Source organism: Podarcis erhardii, assembly GCF_964252035.2.
Source record: "Podarcis erhardii genome assembly, chromosome: Z".
Taxonomy (NCBI): Eukaryota; Metazoa; Chordata; class Lepidosauria; order Squamata; family Lacertidae; genus Podarcis; species Podarcis erhardii.
In genome coordinates, this window is record NC_138504.1 from 22,742,929 (window position 1) to 22,758,817 (window position 15,889).

Sequence of the window (15,889 nt, forward strand, 5' to 3'; positions counted from 1 at the left end):
CCTGCTAATGGCAGGTACAAGGTGCTAATGGCAATGGGTGGGTGAGTTTACACACACACACACACACACACACACACACACACACACAGAGTCATCATCCCCATCATCATTTCTGTGCTGACTTTCCATAGGAAGCCCCCCTCATCAACACATCTCACAATATCACAACATTTAGACAATTCAGTTACAAAGCATCACAACCTTTAAGTAATGGAAATTCAGCTCCCCAACATGTGCAGCCCAGTTCCACTTTCCTCATAGACTTCTCTTTGGCCACTGTGAGAACAGCACACTGGACTAGATGGGCCATTGGCCTCATCCAGCAGCTTCTTCTTATGTTCCTACCCAGATGCACAGATGATAGATAGATAGATAGATAGATAGATAGATAGATAGATAGAGTGTTTGATAATCTTCTCCAGCAGCTGAGGGCACTTTATCAGCCACTGTTTCGAAATGCATTGTGGTTTCTGTTTTGTGTCGCCTGTGGGGCTTGTAGTTGGGGCTGCTACAACAAACAGCTGTGCAAGCCTTTGGGAGGCAGAGGCCTGAGAGGGCATCAGAGGAGGGAGGGAAGGAAAGAGGGACAGAGGCCAGTGTTGCCCGCGGCACCCCTGACTATCATTCAAGGCACCCCAGGGTGCCAGGCACATTACTAGTTGAAAACCACTGCAATAGAATGTTAAGAGATACATTGTAGCAAGACTCACAGCATGTAGTGGTTTCTATTGCTTATAAAAACTGAATACTTTAACTTTACTGTTAAACTAATTAAAGCTTGTATTTCTCAACGAAGCCTTGTATAACACCATTTGCTATTGTACAAATCTTGTTTTTTGAACTTGTAAGTAGTTTGTGCTCAATGCATTATGAGAAAACTAATATTGGCCATGATTCCACAAGCATGAGACCACATAGGCTGCTACCCCTCAGGGGAAGCACCTGAAGGGTTTTTCTTAGATGCTATGGGCACAAACCAGTATATGTATTGATAAAGTCTCACAAATAACCGCACAAAAATTGCAAGCCTACCTGCTTGTCTGCGTGTGGCAGTATAAGTAACATCAACAGCCAGAGAAAACAAAGAACTAGCCTTGATGTTGCTGGTAAACTGCTGATAACAATAATTACTATTTAGAATGTTTAGTAGAACAGGTTTTTGAAACTGTACATGTATATGTTAAGCATGGTTGAGGAATAATATTGGATTAGAATGGTTTGATTTTGTAATGCATATTAATAAGAAAATGAATAGTATAATGCTGTCATCTCACTCTGTTGCTTTGTGGAACTTATAGGTGGTTTGGTTTGGGGTTTTTTTTTTTTTTCTGTAGTAACACTAAGAATAACAACAACATTTGTTATCTTTCTACTGCATTTTGTAGATTATTTTCTTGTGTGACATCTGCTGTGCCTATTGGTCTCTGAGTTTTATCTATGCTTTAAATAATTTTCAGAATTCTATTTATGTTTCGAGTTCATTTCTTTGCCTGTTTCCATGAAATACACACATACACACAAAGCATGCATAGAACTGCACCCCTCATATGGCAGGTTTGTTTCACTTCTCTTTCCTAAAGAATATTTGGCTGCAACCTTATGCTCTTTGGAATAAGTCCCATCAAACACAGTGAGCTTGCTCCATACAAAAGGCTGCTCTGAAAGTTTTTTGGTCTGGTGATTTCATTTGCCCTTTGAGACATTTTCAGGGGGAGGAGGGCTATTCCTCAGTGTCAGAGCACCTGCTTTGCATGCAGAAGGTCCCAGGTTCAACTTTTGGCTTCTCCACTTTGTTTTCTTAAAAAAAAAAAAAAGCAGGAAGGAGGTGATAGAGAAAACCTCTGCCTGAGAATCTTAGTGAGATGCTGCCAAGCAGAGTGAAGAGAACCAAGCTAGAAGCTCATATAACCTGCAGTATCTTCACCTAAAACAGCTTTTTTGTTCTCGTCTGAGGTATCTACCTAGATTCCTTTTCACAAATATTGGAATATTGGAACAGAGTAGTTCACTAACCTTAGTTGTCCAAAAGATCTTGTCCAGTTCTCTGCGTGGGGGTCAGCATAAGCCCGCAGCCAGTGCAGTTGTTGTTCTTATCTTAACTCAGAGCCAAAGAGCATCCTTTTCAAGATGTCACATGATGCTTTTATTCATTCCGGAGAACAGAAGCAAACCACATGAGGATGATGGAGAGAGAAGCAGCAGCAAGTTGAGTGATCATGTTTGAAACTATCTTGTTACAGGCCCAGCAGTTAGCCTGATTTGGGTTCTCTGTAAATGAAGTGAGCAGACGGCAGACACTGGCTCATTAGCTGACTCCACTTTGATTAACAGATTCCATTACTGCAGATATGGAATCTGAGGACACATGCTATTGAATGTCTAGAGATGGTGCTGCGTTCATCTTCCTATTTTGCTTTGCCTGCCTCAGACACAGGTTGCGCACTGAACTTCCAGGTATGCAGACCTATTTCTGTTCAGCCCACTCTTGGCCATTGTGCTCTCCAGTCAATAAGCATCAAGCTGGTCAGTTGGATACCCCAGGCAGGCAGATGGTATAGCCTCAAAATTGGGCCCAGCCCAAGTCACCACAAATCATACTGCCCTACATGCTCTGTGTCTTCCTTCTCCCTAACACCACACCATGGGCAAATAAATATTATTGCCAGAGTGCAAGGATCTGAGGACAAGGCACTTTCCTCCAGAGCAGATTTCAGAAAGATTTTTTAGGAACTTATTATTGTGGGATATGTGAGGGTTGGACAAGACAGAGTTATTATTCTAATTCTTATTACATTTATTTATTACCCGCCCTTCATCCTAAAGTCCCAGTTAAACCTGCTGGCCTAGCACATCATTGGAGCATGCTTCCTGGAGGGATGGCTTTATTTATTCCCTAGGAAAATTGTAGATCCCTGTTATGTACTGAGTTGAATAGGATCCAAAATAATAATAATAATAATAATAATAATAATAATAATAATAATAATATTTTTTTATTTATACCCTGCCCTCCCCAGCCAAGGCCGGGCTCAGAGCGGCTTACAAACAATAATAAAAACAAGATGAATGATTACAACTTAAAAACAAAAATAAAATACAACATTAAAATAATGGAACATTAAAATACTAAAATGTAGCCTCATCGCAGGAGGAGAAGGAAAAGAAAAAATGCACCAGTCTGATTGGTTCTAGAACAATAGGATTCAGAATGCAGCTGTCTGATTGGTCCACAGGAGCCACCCAATCCAGCTCCAGGTGGAAGTGAATCCGCAACCTGATTGGCCTACAGGAGAATCCCGGAATTAGCCAATCATGTGGGGCCCATTGTGTAAATAATGTATATAAAGCAGACATTCTGGGGGAACTCCCATTCCTCCTCACCACTATGAGCTGAATAAAGAGCATGAAATCCACTCTTGACTCCGAGTATATTTCAATCCCAAAATTTGCAGGTCACACTCAGCCTGTGTGTGTGTGTGAAAGATAGAGGGATCTCCTCACCCTACTTAGGGTGGAAAAGCTTCACCAATGGACCCTGATTTGCGTTAAAAATGCAGGTGCTAATTGATATATATAGATGTAAATTTAGAAATAATTGCTATAATTTAAAGAGAAATCCAAGGATTTCTCCCTAGTGGGGAAGACTGAGGGCAGGTGAACTTGTGAGCCTCTTAATATGCTGATCAGGTGTTCAGGGTTGATGGGGAACTTCAAGGCCTCTGCTCTTGATGTTTAAACTTGCGGCTCTTGATGTTTAAACTGGACTATGACCAGACAGTCCTTGAGAAAGTGGTGGCTGGTGCCCACTGGTGGGGCAGAAAGCAGGAGGACCAATACTTGGAGGAGCCGGAGCCAATGGCAGGAGGAGTCAACTCATGCTAGCCCCCCCCCCCCCCGCATCCTCTTCCCTATTGGGTTCTTCAGTGCCAACACTTAGAGTAAGTAAGAGGAGGAAGGCGAGAGCTGGTGCCACCACTGGACCAATGTAAGAAAGAAAGGAGGCAGGTAGTGTCTGATTGCAGATAGAACAAAATATTGTGGATGTAACGACCAAAATCTGCATTTTATTTTATCTTTTGAGGTGTGTATGCTTACATGTAATTTTCACTTAATTGCATAGTTTTCGGTTTTCAGCTTTGTTTTTGTATGTCGTCAAATTCATAGAAATAAGTTTTTCTGCATCAGCTGAAAATGGTATATATATTGATATTATTATGAACATAAGAGGCTGTAAAAGTAATCTACTTTCCCCTCATGGGCTGCAACCTATCACCAAATCCAGAATTAGCATAATCAATGAGGATGCTGTGGTGTTTGTATGGAGCCCCCGGTCGTCTCACAGACTATTGATCCGTACACCACTAATCCGCTGCCACCAACCAGGTCCTCCCTGGTAAAATTACTTCAGTCTCAGTCAGCTTCTCAATTAATAAAGAAGAGTGTATTTTATTTCAGACACAAACAAAACTTTTACAGCATTCCAAACGTTGTTGCTCTTTACTTTCTTAGTCTTATTTTCCTCTATCTCTTCTACCTCCCCTACACTCATGAACCCACTGCCCTAACTGTCTCTCTATTACCAACTGCCTTTCCCAACCAGCTAACCCACTAAAACCAACCAACTTCCCATCAACAACTCCCAACCAACTCCTCTCAGAACTCCTCCCAGAACTGGTTTTATAGACCCACTGACTCCACCCCCCTGGGTCCTGTCTGTGCAACCTAGTTAACTATTTCCCCTCCAGCACTCTCTCATATACGTTAACATCACAGATGCTACTCACCCCTCTCCTATTCCCTAAACCCTCTCACCAGTTGGTTAGAGCATGGTGCTGATAATGTCAAGGTTCAGGTTCAATCCCCATATGGGACAGCTGCATGTTCATGCATTGCATGGAGTTGGACACGATGATCCTCAGAGTCCCTTCCAACTCTATCCAACTTCAAATATCTCAAGGGCTGCCACATGGAAGATGGAGCAGGCTTGTTTTCTCCTGCTCTGGAGAGTAAGACCTGAACCAATGGATTCAAGTTACAAGAAAGGAGATTCTGACTCAACATCGGGAAGAACTTTCTGACAGTAAGAACTGTTTGACAGTGAAATGAACTCCTTCAGAAGGCGATGGACTCTCCTTCACTGGAGATTTTAAAGCAGAGGTTCTATGGACATCTGTCATGGATGCTTTAGTTGAGCTTCCAGCATTTCATGGGGTTGGACGAGATGACCCACAGGATCCCTTCCAACTCTATAGTTCAATGATTGATTCCTCCTTTCCTTCTCTCTCTTGAACCATGTAAAACAGAACCACCACTACTATATTCATCCAATGTAACAGTTATGCTTTTCCATGTTGTCTGTTAAAAAGCTCAGTAAAAATATTTGGGGGCAGGGAGGGAAGTAATGTGTTTCCACTGACATGGATCAGCTTTTGGAGTCATTCTTTGCTTTCATTTAATGCATTTCCCCAGAACTGGAACGGCTTATTCTGCCCTATCATCTGTAATGAATTATTTTATGTGATTTCTTTTGAGCTGTTGATGATTGCTCTCAAGGGCTATTAGAGGTTCATTTGGCTAATAAGTGTAATTCTATTTGCATCTACTCCGAAGTAAAGCACATTGTTCTCAATGGCGCCTGCTCCCAAATAAGTGAGTATTGGATTACTGCCTAAGATGTTTTGATTAGAGGTGTGTCAAACGTTCCAGCTGAAATCTCTTTGGGCAATATAGTGGAGTCTGGGACTGATGTAAAGGGGAGGGTGCGGCGAGAAAGATGCCATGGGTTTCTGTGGTCCAGATAAATTATTCCAGATTTTGAGTGCTGTTGTGCTCTGCTCTTCTTTCTGGCTTCCCATGGGGAACTGGTTTGCCACAGGAACACAGGAAGCTGTCTTATACCGAGTCAGACCATTGGCCTATCTATCTCAGTCTTGTTTACACTGACTGGCAGTTTACACTGACTGACTGGCTCTGTCCCTGTCCCAAAGAGTTCTTACCTTTCACCTGATGTACAGTAGTAGGGCTCTACTCGTGTTTACTTCTTTTCCACTTGGAGGCCATTCTTTCCATTGTGTGGAAAGATTCTGCAGATCACCTTGGGTCCTGATCCAAGCCTCCAATGAAGAAACAGATCTCCAGAGCGAGGAGAAATCTTGGAAACAGATAGAGCCCCCAACTCAGGCATTTACCTCAAATATCTTAATATCCAGGGAGAAATCTCACCTTTCCTGGTGAGAGTAAGGAAGGAGAGTAAGGAAGAGCTCTTTATTGAGGAAGAGAATGTAGTATGTTAGCACCCAAACTGCACATGTAAAGGGTGAATTGAAAGAGCTGTGGAACTCTGTGATATCATACGCCTGAGGCTGTTATGGCAGTTGGTACAGTTACGGCAGTTAGTTGAACAGTCTTAACAGTTAGAGAAGCAGGTATGAACTGTTGAGCTGCTTTCAGTTTCACCTCTGGAAGATGTTTTAGCAACTTAAGCATCGCCTCCCTGCATTATATATTTAATCTGCAACTGCAAGTTCACTAAGTAAAAGTCATATGTTATTTAAACTTTAAAAGAAAGTGTCTTGTGTAGTTTTTTATAGGAGGGAAGAGAGACCCAATTAAAGTGTCAAAAGACCCAGGGTTGTCTTCTGCACCACCTTGTGAGCCAGTGTGGTCTAGTGGTTAAGAGTAATAGACTCGTAATCTGGGGAAACAGGTTCGCGTCTCCGCTCCTCCACATGCAGCTGCTGGGTGAGCTTGGGCAAGTCACACTCCTTTGAAGTCTCTCAGCCCCACTCACCTCACAGAGTGTTTGTTGTGGGGGAGGAAGGGACAGGAGAATGTTAGCCGCTTTAAGACTCCTTAAGGGGAGTGAAAGGCGGGATATCAAATCCAAACTCCTCCTCTTCTTCTGCATTCTCTGCAAATGGGAACTAGAGTCATACTTCCCACAGAGAAGAGATACAGGTTCAACAATAGGTAAAGAGTCACTGCAGCTGCTATGATCAGATGGCAGGCTAAGAAGCAGCAGTCCAAGTTAAAGGAGTTTAAGATCAGGCCAAGGAGTTCAGAACTGCACCCATCCGGTTACCTGAAATACATGGAATTCAGAATTTCTGAAAAATGAAGGCAGCACATTTTGGCCAGAGAATGGAGTTCTGAAGGTAGAGAGGCACTTCTGGTTCAATACTTTAATAGTGCTACTGCTTCATGGTAATGCTGCATCCTTCGACTAGAATCTAGATGTCTCTGTTTGGTTGTATTAGGGCTAATGCTGAAGCCCTCATGCACGAATAGTTAGCAAATGATTCTGTTGCAGCACCTAGTGGCAGGACAGAGCACTGCCTTGAAAAGGGTATTTAGAACTTCATCGTGAAGAATAGAAAAAGAAAGCATTATTACTGAGAGGATGCACTTTTAAACAAACAATTCTGTGTAGTCGCATGCTGTATTGGGGTATCTACTGCATACACTGGCTGTGTAAATGGACACTTAGAGCTTTTCCATATGTGAATGTCCAAAACCGCCAACAACTGTAAGCAACTGCTTCAACAGAGCCAGGAGTAAATACCGGTAATTTCTCAAAGCTTATCTACATTGGGAAGGTAGCACAAGGGTTGGAGGGTGTGTGTGGAATACCCTCCAACATCCTGGGGACCAAAATTGGGCACTTTCAGTCTTGCGGGACCTAAAAATAAGCGAATTTTGCTCTGGCAAGCCCTAGCTGACTATTTTGGTTCAGTGCTCTGGTGAGAGCCAGCTGTCTCACACCAGAGCACTGGAACAAAAAATGGGACATTCTGGGATCCAATCAGAAGCCAGGACTGCCTTCTGTAATTCCAGGATGTCCAGCTTAAAACAGAACAGTTGAGGGGGTATGAGGGGGCATTAAATTTTGACCTCACTCCCCTGCACCATGAAACAAGGCAGTATGTGACCCACACCTCTGCGCTGAAGTACTCTTGGTATGAAAAGTTGGGTTGCCCTGAACTAGTACATGAAGCAAATAGAAACAACAATGCATATAGCTGTATAAAATACTTATGTACTGCATGCAGCTTGTCTCTTTCATGTATATTACATGTACAATATTTGCAAAGTTTGCACATAATTTGCATGTATTTAGTATGAATTAAAAAATAGTAATCTCACATTGCACAAACAGCTCCGACATATATGAGCACTGTATGCCAGAGGCAGCGTGAGGAAATCTCAATCAGGTCAGCAGCACCGGATTCCATGTATAAAACAGATTCCTCCTCCATCTTTAATTTGCATTCTGTGGCGTTCGTATGGAGCCCCCAGTCGTCTCACGGACTATTGACCTGTACACCACCAATCTGCTGCAACCAACCAGATTCTCCCAGGTAAAAAAACTTAGTCTCAGTCGGGGTCTCAAGTTAATAACGAAGATTGTAGTTTATTGCAAACACAAATAAACTTTAAATGCATTCGAAACACTGTTACCCTTTACCCTCCTAGTCTTATTTTATCCTGTCTCTAACTCTTCTACCTCCCCTCACACAAGAACCAACTGCACTGACTGTCTCTCTGTTTTCATCTGTCTTCCAACTGCTTTCCCAACTGCTTTTTCCCAACTGTCTAAACCTCTGGCTAAACCTTTTAAAAACAGGTAGGCTCCGCCTCTGGCTTTTCTATTGGTCTACATATTAACCCTTTCTCTCCCCCTGTACAGACATTTCCACTAGAACAGGCAAATGCCACACATTCCTCCTTCATTGGGAGTGAGGCTTCTTGGCAGTGGCTCTTTTATTTCCCCATCATTCTCCAGACAGCACATCATTCTGGAGAGGAAAAAAGGCAGCTGCTGTTTTGTTTGTGGACGCCATCCATAAGTCTTATCCTGACCTGGAAGCGATAATGCTTCTAAATACTGGTTGCTGGAAATCATGGTGGGTGGGTTGAGAGTGCTCTTGTGCTTGGGTCCTGCTTGTGCGTTTCCTACAGGCATCTGGGTGGGCACTGTGAGGATCCTGGAATAGATGGGCCATTGGCTTGATCCAGCAGGGCTCTTATTATGTTATTATGTCTCTATCTACTCTTTGAGGTTGGGGAAACCAATGGCTGCCTGAATGGGTGGAGTTAATGCAGAACACTTTCACCTCCTCGAGTCTGCTGCACTTTATAACCCCAGTGGCAGCGGCACACAGATTCTTCCTCCCAATTCTGGCAGGTTCTAAAAATGACTGGTTAATATTTATATCATATGACTGCTCTCAAGCCATCAGTGATTAATTATCAGAGACATAACTTTCATTTCACTCAGCAACAACTTTTTCAATGTTGCCTGTTCACACATTCAGCTGAGTGTCAAGTGCTGGGTCCCTAAGAGAAGCAAGTGAAGTACAACCCATGTGTGAACCATCACTTAGCTAACAAGAGAGAGGAGATTCCATGCCATCGTGTGGCCTAAGAGTCCAAAAGTATGCCATCAAGACATTTTTATTTTTGTTATCTGCCTTGCTTTTCAGCTCAACTTCAGAGGTTCTGCTGCTGCTGCTGTCAAGACTGTTGAGGCAGCTCAAGGGGCAAGCACTGCTGCACTTGAACCTTTCCCGGAACTCTGATGTCATGAAGTAGTAGAGAATTGGATCAAGACAACAATTGAGGCTTGCGAGGCACAAAGAAATGGGATGGAAATATAAAGCTCTATGCCGTACAGAACAGTTTGTGACCATGTTTTGTTTCACCATCATAAATATAGGGAAATTCACATGATACGGTGTAAAACATATGAAAAACACAGCTGCGCACCCTAAGATCATGTGCCAAGCTTTCTGCTTCTCATTGGTGTGCTGCAAAGGACTGTGGGGCTCCTGCAGGGATTGCCTCATTTTCCAAGTGCAGTAAATGACTATCACAACAGGGGCCACAAATGCACAGAATTCAGCTACAATCACCAGAGTGATTGAGGCTCCCATAGACAACCGTTGAACTTCAAGATCAGCAAAGCAGATGTTGGTATTGTTTGATAAGCGAGGACTCCTCAGGATTGGGAGAGGTAAGCAAGCAGCCCCAACCACAGTCCATATGGCAGCACTTATGGCCACATCATACCTGCACTTCCAGTCCTTGGCTTTGAAAGGGTGAAGTAGGAAGAGGTACCTTTGGATGCTGATGCAGGTGAGAAAGCAGATACTGGCATACATGTTAAGGTATTTGAGGTAGAAGCAGAGCTGGCAAAGGAAGCCCCCAAAAGGCCAGCTGTGGTTGATGTAGTAATACATCCGTAAGGGCAAAGAGACAACGTGGGTCAGGTCAGCTACAGCCAAATTCATCATGAAAACTACCGCTTTGCTCCTCTTCTTGATGAAGTGGCACAAAACCCAAAGGGCGATGCTGTTTCCCAGGAGACCCGGAACGAAGATGATGATGTAGATGACTGCATACAAAGAGGCCTGGAAATGCATTGGAGGGTCAGGACAATTTTCTGATGATTGGTTGTTCAACATCTTGATCGGGTCAGTGGCCATATAGGCTAATCAGAAGATACCTGTTAAGAAGATGATTGTTTTTTGAGAAAGAGATTTATGCTGCAGCATTAAACACACACACTCAGAACTAGATCAAGACATTTTGGCAGCCGAAGAACAATAGTCAAAAGACATCCTCACGCAGATTCACTAGGCATGCACTTTCACCAACTGACATGGAAGTGCAGTTTCCTGAGACCTTCACATCAGCAAGCTGCATTGACAGAATCACCAGAAAGAGAACAACCAATTTAGAAGGAGGAACTAAAGGCTATAAGTATTTTCATCAAAGCAACTAAATTCTCTTAATGTCAAGGGTGTGGTGGTGGCACTGGCTACAGACATTTTATAATATACTTCTTCAAATGTGCCTGCCTTAAATAATCTCCCTTCCTGTCTGATGACTCTAAGATTGTGTCATCATTCTCCACCCTGAGTTATAATATTCGGAAAGCACTAGGAAAGCACATACAGTAGCAGGAAACTGAGAGCATGAGACTCTTGATCTCAGGGTTGTGGGTTTGAGCCCCACATTGAATGAAAGCTTCCTGAATTGCAGGGGTGGACTAGATAATCCTTGTGGTTCCTTCCAACTCTACAATTCTATGATTCCATGATTCAAGTTGGGCGAAGGGTAGGGGCAATTCTGTCAGTTCTGGTTTCTCTCAGTAGCTTATTTTTCCACTCTTAAGTTCAGTTCTCCACAAACTCCACGTCAGTTTGTTGTTGTTTTTATTATTACTGTTATTATTAAAAATACTCTTGAGAATGTATCCCAGTGATAAAGAATCTTTTTCCACCCAAGAACTGCATTCCAAAACATCTGGAGGGAACTAGTTCAGGGAAGGTTAGGAAAAAGTACAAATGAGAGCATGTTAATGAAAGCATGGGAACATACTTAGATCAGTGGTGGCTAATTTGTGATCCTCCATAAGTTGTTGGACTATAAGTTCCATTATCCGTAGCCATTGGCTATGCTGGCTGGGGTTGAAGGCAGTTGTAGTCCAAAGCATTGGGAAGCCAACAGGTTGGGAAAGACTGCAGTTGGGCATGGGAACTAAGGGTCAAAGGTTTCAGAGAGTATCTGAGTAGGCAGTACATGACAAGAGCATTGCATCCTCCAAAACCTGAGGCTCCCACAGTCATCTGAATCATCTGCCCCTAACTCAGGCCCTGGAAAGACTTTCTTCTCGTAATCTCTGTTCATGGACAGTACGATTGAGGTTGTTGCTACAAAACACATGATGAAGCAAGGTTTTGTAAATACACCCTAAGAAGGAAAGTATTTTCTAAAAGATAGAGTATTTTGGTCTCTGATTCTGGTGGTGGCTACTTTTCTATTTGTAGCTTCTGTTTCGTTTCCTCCTTGAAAATGTTTGCAGAATTAAAGATCACAGATAGTGGTTAAAGGCAGTTCATGCAGTGGTCCATGTGCTCAATATACAAGAGGAAGCCTCACGCTTCATATGGTTTGGATGCAGCAAATTGTAGCTTTGCGTGCAGAAGGTCCCAGGATCAATTCCCAGCATCTCCAGATAGAGATGGGATAAAACTGCTTGCCCCAAACTTTGGAGAGCTACTGCAAACCAGTGGAGATAATACTGAGCTTAACGGTCTGAATTACTACAAGGCATTCCAACCCCTCTCCCTTTGCAAATAGTGGGCATATCCTGTACATTTAAAGCAGTATTAGACCACTTTAACAGGCATTGCGTCCCCCAAATAATCCTGGGAACAGGTGCTAAGAGTTGTTTTGAGGCCCCAATTTGTCTTGCAGAGCTACGATTCTCAGAGTTTCTTGGGAAGAGGGATGACTGTTAAATCACTCCATAGCCAACATTGCAAGAAAGTGGCATTTGAGAGTATAGATGAATGAGACTGTGACCCTAAAGAACCAGTAACAGAAATAGTTGTAATAACCAACTAGGAATAGGGGAGAAATTAAATTCAGTTTACACTTAAAGATGAATCTCCCTCATTTGCACTTTCCAAAGTGATATGTTTGGAATCCAAACTGAAATGCATTCTTCCTTCAAAATTAGTGCTTCTCTGCATTTCACAATGCAGTTCCCCTGCCAAGTAATGCTAACCCAAAGTGTGAATAAAAATGCATATATTCCTGAGAATAAAATAAAAATGCATTATATTAAGTGAAATCTCTTTACAAAAATGGTTATATTAGGCAAAATCACATACAACCCTTATATTAGGGGAAACTCCTTTGTTAAAAAATGCCCACAGCCATGTGCATATTAGGAGAAATTCAATGGTAAATATTCATAAGCATTAAAAAAACACACAAAGTGATGTGTAAATGTGGAAAACTGAAGACTGCAAAATGAGAAACTGAGAGAAACTGACAGATTTGCCCATCCCTATAGTAAATAAAAACCAACAAGGATATTTCTCTCTCCTCTTCCTGCTCCGCCCCCCTTGTTCCTTTGAATATGGGCACACTCTTCATTTTTCATTCCTGTGGGTTTTTGTGTGGTTAAAAACTTTCCTCTTCACAGCAATATGAACTCTGAAGCTTCAGCATTTTGATCCTTTTAACAACACATGGAAACATGTGTCATCGTGTCCCCCCACCCATCCACAGTTCATTTTCCAGACCCTAGCCACACCAAACTGAAGGCTACTTGTAACTAGAGATGGGTGTCTGGGGAGACTAGCAGTGCCAAGAATCATATGCGTCCTTCAGGAGGGAGCAGGCAGCAATAATAATGGCTGAGGGCTTTCTCAGAGTATCATTTCCTAAAGCTTTTGAGTGAAGAGGATCAAATGGGGGAGGTTGGGGTTGGGTTTTTTGGTATGCATGGTAATTATTATTACTTCCCAAACCTCTGCAAGTCCTTGCTCAGCAACAATAGGAAGCTATCTTATACCATGAGACCATCAGTCTATCCAGTTCAGTATTGTCCATATGGACTGGCAAAGACTTTGGGAAAGTCTTTCAGACAGCGGAACATTCCTAGGCTTACAAGGACATGCTAGGGATTGAACCTGGGAACTTCTGTATGCAAAGATGGTGGTCTGCCACTAAACAAAGACCCCCTTCCCAGAGATTGCTGGGACATGGTCCCATAGATGTGTGCCTAAGACTGTAACTATAGACTTTAAATAGTGCCATTGGCAGGAAAATATCAAACCAAAATTAAAAGTAATCATTTCAGTATAATGTGCTATGCTCCTCTGATACAAATTAAACAACATGAGAATCATTTATTGTCTCCAATTCAAATAGCTGTTGTAAAAGCATCTTTCTAAAAAATGTGCCTATTTATTATTCTATAAAGTTACATTTACCCTTCAAAGTATCTGCTACGTTAAGTAAGTCTTAAATGCTTCTGGCTTATCCATATCTTTAAAACAAAGTTTTAGGAAATGGCAAAGCATCTGATCAACAAAAAATCATCGTAAGGCCACATTGATCAGTAAGATTTACTCAACCAAGCATGTGGTTGGTAATTTAGATTTTTGTACTGTATGGCATAATTTTGTATCCCACACCAATGAAAAGGACTATCAACACCTTTATGAACCTTTTATTCAACTCTAAAGCAAGTCTAAGTTATGCAAAGTGTTGGACAACAATCTTGAACTGTACAGAGGTGATGTACTCAGGATTGGGAAGACAAATAAATATTTATACAAGGCTTTATACATTTATACAAGTCTATTGCTAGACCTTACTGTGTCTAAGCAATGCTTTGTACCTCTCTATGGTTATTGTTTAAATATTATTATGTATGTAGTGCTTGTTGCTTAATAATAAAAAAAGTTCTTAAATCATTTTTTCCTAGGCTGAAATCATTTTCCCTTTAAAAAGCATGCAGTCAATCCATCAACACTATGGCTTACAGCAGATCCAGAACAACTCCACTGAATTTGATAAAACTTCATTCTTGGAAAATATGCCTTAGTCTGCAGTTTCATGTGCTGACCCCTAGCCATGTGTACATAAATGTAAGGACCATTAGTTTCCAGGGGATTTGATTTGGCTGCAAGTTAAGTATGCCCAGGACTGCAGCCTTAGCTTTGCCAAAGGAAACATGCTTTTAAAAGACCCTCCCTTACCTCACTGCAGTTTCCATTCATTCTTTGACACGGTAGCAACCACAAGAAGAAAAGCGAGCGTCTTTTGGGTTTCTTTTGAGCAGATGCATCTTTTGAGCTTTACAGCAGCACTGTTTCCACCACGATCCAGATTTCTTTACAGGATCACGAGTTCTAAAACCGTCTTGAGGAATTGGGTAGAAGTGCTAGTGGTGTTCGGAGACGGGAGCTATGACTGTACTAAAGGAAATCCTGTATTTTGTTTCTCCTCCTCACTTAAAAAAAGACGCTCACACAACACAGCTTTGGGAGTCGAAACAAATCAACAGATGACATCACAGTGATATGTTTGCCAGTAGAGGAGTAGTTTAGCATGCTGGCTTTCTATCCATTCCTACTTCTTTGCATTCACATCCAATTCTACATACTGCTTCTATTTTACTGTTATGAGCTTAGTGTGGTGTAGTTGCCAAGCAGAGGTTGTATCCTATGTTAGTCATACTTGGATCAGACCCACACTAAAATTAATTCAGACACATTAATTCCAGTGAGTCCACTCAGAGTAGAATTTAGCTGGACAGACCCAAGATGAGCTATTTTTGTTCGTTTGTTTTAAATTCCATGGTCGTACCCTGCCCTGATGCCAAGTAGTAATGAAGAACGGATGAAAGATATTGTGTTTGTTGGAGGAGCTTATTTGTATCATATAATCATAGAGTTTTAAGGGACCACAAGGCTTCTCTTATCCATCCTCCTGATATCCAGGATATTTCCCCCCAATGTGGAACTCAAACCCACGATCCTGAGATTAAGAGTCTCAGGCTCTACCGACTGAGCCATGTCATTTCTGTTTTGCTCATTGTTTATGTTTTTTCTTTGATCAATAAAGCCTTTGAAGGAAAAAAAAGTGGTTAATGGTGTTTTTTTTAAAATAAATAAATAAATAAATAAATAATAAATAAATAAATAAATACCTTAATAAATAAATGACCAGTAAGTTTAAATTTCAACAAGTCCAAGCTTTAGCTATCCTTAAGACAGTGTTCCTTCAGCCTAATTTTCATTTCCCAATCAGTATTATTAGAATAGAGAATAATAATTAATAAGTGATGCCTCTGAAAGGGTTTGTATTAATGGTAGCTAAAAATGTGTGAAGGGAGTCAGCATTTTATATTTGAAATGTGCTGGAGGAATGTGACAATTAGTCATTAGTGTGAGTTGAGTCATACTGCTGCTGGGTCATTTTTCAACAGTAGTACTTTATAGGCTGATGGTTCACACCAGTGCTACCATATCAAGCAGTTTTACAGCAACTGGATCCCATTAATGTACACACCACTTTCATGCAG

General features: G+C 41.7%; 1 long non-coding RNA gene and 1 pseudogene across 2 annotated transcripts; one reads left to right on the plus strand and one right to left on the minus strand.

The window, feature by feature from the left end:
* Positions 1–6,897: 6,897 nt before the first annotated feature.
* LOC309334121 lies at positions 6,898–9,675 on the plus strand. Its single transcript, XR_014152896.1, has 2 exons — positions 6,898–6,969; positions 9,483–9,675. It is a non-coding gene; the product is annotated as an uncharacterized lncRNA (long non-coding RNA).
* Positions 8,386–15,434, minus strand: LOC309333987 (putative P2Y purinoceptor 10 pseudogene; annotated as a pseudogene). Its single transcript, XR_014161608.1, has 2 exons — positions 14,562–15,434; positions 8,386–10,504 (listed from the first exon to the last, which is right to left on the minus strand). The product of XR_014161608.1 is annotated as a putative P2Y purinoceptor 10 pseudogene (transcript).
* Between the last annotated feature and the right edge of the window lie 455 nt (positions 15,435–15,889).